We start from the raw sequence: 2,511 nt of genomic DNA on the forward strand, positions 1-2,511 counted from the left end.
AACCAGAGCCCTGCTGGGAGGGCAGCTGATGGGGTCTTGAGAGGGGCCAATTAGCACTGCAGTCCCAGCCTGCCCTTTTCAGCTGAAAAGCATGCTGGGGTGCATGGCCCCTGGGGAGGGGGGGCGCTGGAGAGGGGCTGGGCCTCTGGGCCCCCAGCACCTGGTGAAAGGCCAGAGGTGGGGAGGACCTCCCTAAGTGGGGCTGGGCTTGGCCAGGACCCTGGAGAAGAATGACCTGGGAAGGATCATGGAAGTGCTATTACAAGGCCAGAGAGGGGCAGTTGCTCCCCTGGGGTCACAAAGCAGGCACTGGGGCAGGGGAGGTTCCAGGCTTCCAGCCCAGGTTTCCTCGGTGTGCCAGGTGGCTGGCCTCCCTCCTTCCTGGCCCAGCGCTGCCCCAGCCTGTGGGGAGCAGTGTAGCCCAGTGGAGAGGGGGCAGGTTCACCCAGTCACTGTCTGCTGGGTGGCCCCGGGGAGGGTGCTGCCTCCCTCTGGCCTGGGTTTCCCCATCTGTGGAGGGAGAGGGCTTGCTTGGGCCCTGCAGCTGGCTGGCCTTTTCCAGCTATCCCCTTTGTCCCCTAACCCCCTGCATCAGAGCAGCAAGAAGTGGCTGCTGCTCTGGGCTGGAGTAGGGGCGAGGGGCCGGGCTGCCAGGGTCACCACAGGCCTCTTACCTTCCAGGTGGGCACATGATTGTGCGTGTCCGCGCACTTCCCGCGTGTGCTGAGAGGTGCCAGAGGAGCGTGTCATTCGGGGTGGGCGAGGGTATGACGGGGTGTGCCCACCTGCAGGAAAACGTATGCAGCGAGCATGTCCGGGGTGCATGTCCACGTGTCCCCAGGTGTCCAGGAGGGCCGGCTGCCCCCATGTGTACGGGTGTGCCCCAAAGGGCCCCAGCATGGCCCGCTCCCGCTGTCTGCGTCCCCAGGGAGCGGCGCCTCGTTCCCGCAGTCAAGGGCTTTCATCCCTGCAATAGCCCTACTTCATTCCCTTTTTAAACTGTATAATTTCTGCCTGATTGTAATGGCATATTTTAAAATTACCAGAAATCAAAGCCAGGAAGTGGATACCAGATCTTTCATTGCATCGCTGCATTAAGGCTGGCGACTGGGCGCGTGGCGCATGAGAACCACCGACCCTCCCCCATCCACCCCCACTTTCTCTCTCTCTTTTTTTTTTTTCTGAGACAGTAATAGGAGAAAATTGGTTTTGAAACTGAATAAAAGTCCCTTTCAGAGTAAATCATTTCTTTCAGGCTACCTTTGCTGAAAGTAAAATAGAGCATAATGAAAGGTGGGTACGTGATTGTCTTTCATTTACCGGGAGTCCAGGACAGACAGGAGGCTGCACCCGTCTCGGGGAAATACAAGATTGGAATAATTGCGCCGTAACAAGGAGCTTGTTGTGAAATTAGTATCTTAAGAAAGTAGTGAAAAAAGGCTTTTCCTCATGAATACTTCATTATTAGAAGAAAGCGGCAGAATTTAGGGCTCCAGACACCTGTTTAGTGTTAAATAACTTCTCTTTCTTCCCCTTCAACACACCCTCCCCTCCACTTGCTTCTTTTTTCAACCCAGCCCAGCTTGGTGGCTCAGGCCTTGGCAGTGGCGGTGGTGTGGGAGCAGGACAGGGTGGGCGTGGGGCGCCCAGGCTGGGTGGACATCAGTAGTGTCCAGGGTTGAGCCCGCCTTCTCCTTACCCTGACCCTGGCAGGAGACCTCCCACCCTCTCCCCATCCATCCAGGGCAGGCTGTGTCACCCTGCCCCTCGGGGGCTCCGGGTTCTCGGAAAAGTGGGTTCTGTGAAGATAAAGATGCTCGTTTCTGTGTGAATCTGGGTGAGTGAGCACAGGTGGACCTGTGTGGAGCCACATCTGAGCTGCTGCCCATGGGGGACCTCGCCCCAGCCTGGCAGAGCTGCCCTGGGTGGCCCTGCCCTTTCTGTTCGGAGTAGGGAACTCGGTCAGGGGGCCCTGATGGCCCTCGGGGCCTGGGCTCAGGGCTCAGCACAGGTCACCTCTGGTTCTCCCGGGGACACCATCCCGGGCATCTCCCCTCCAGGGGCGCTGTGAGAAGTCTCCAGGCCGGGGATGAGGGCAGACCATCACCTGAATAAGTGGCGACACCCATTCGCCCACTGGCTGTTCCCGGGCACCCTTCCATGTTGGTTCCCAAGACGACCAGATGGGGTCTTTGCCCTTGATGAGCTCAAGGCTGAAGGTTGGGGGCGGGGAGGTTGGTACGGATTTGCCGGCAGGCGGTTACAAGAGAGCTGGAGGCCACCACCCTTGGAAGGACGGCTTGCTGGGGGAACACGAAGGGGGAGAGGGTCTGAGCAGGCCTGGGGGCGTCGGGAAGCCCCCTGGAGGAGGTGGCCCACACAGTGAGCAGGGCTGGGCGGGGAGGGGGAAGGTGGGCACAGAGCAGCCCCGGTGACCAGCGCCTCCTCTCCCTCCTCACAGGGCCCCTGCCGCAGAGCGCGTCCCCCCCGCCGCGGGCCCCCAGCTCAGCC

The sequence above is a fragment of the Phocoena phocoena genome, chromosome 13 (genome assembly GCF_963924675.1).
Source record: "Phocoena phocoena chromosome 13, mPhoPho1.1, whole genome shotgun sequence".
In the NCBI taxonomy this organism is placed as follows: domain Eukaryota; kingdom Metazoa; phylum Chordata; class Mammalia; order Artiodactyla; family Phocoenidae; genus Phocoena; species Phocoena phocoena.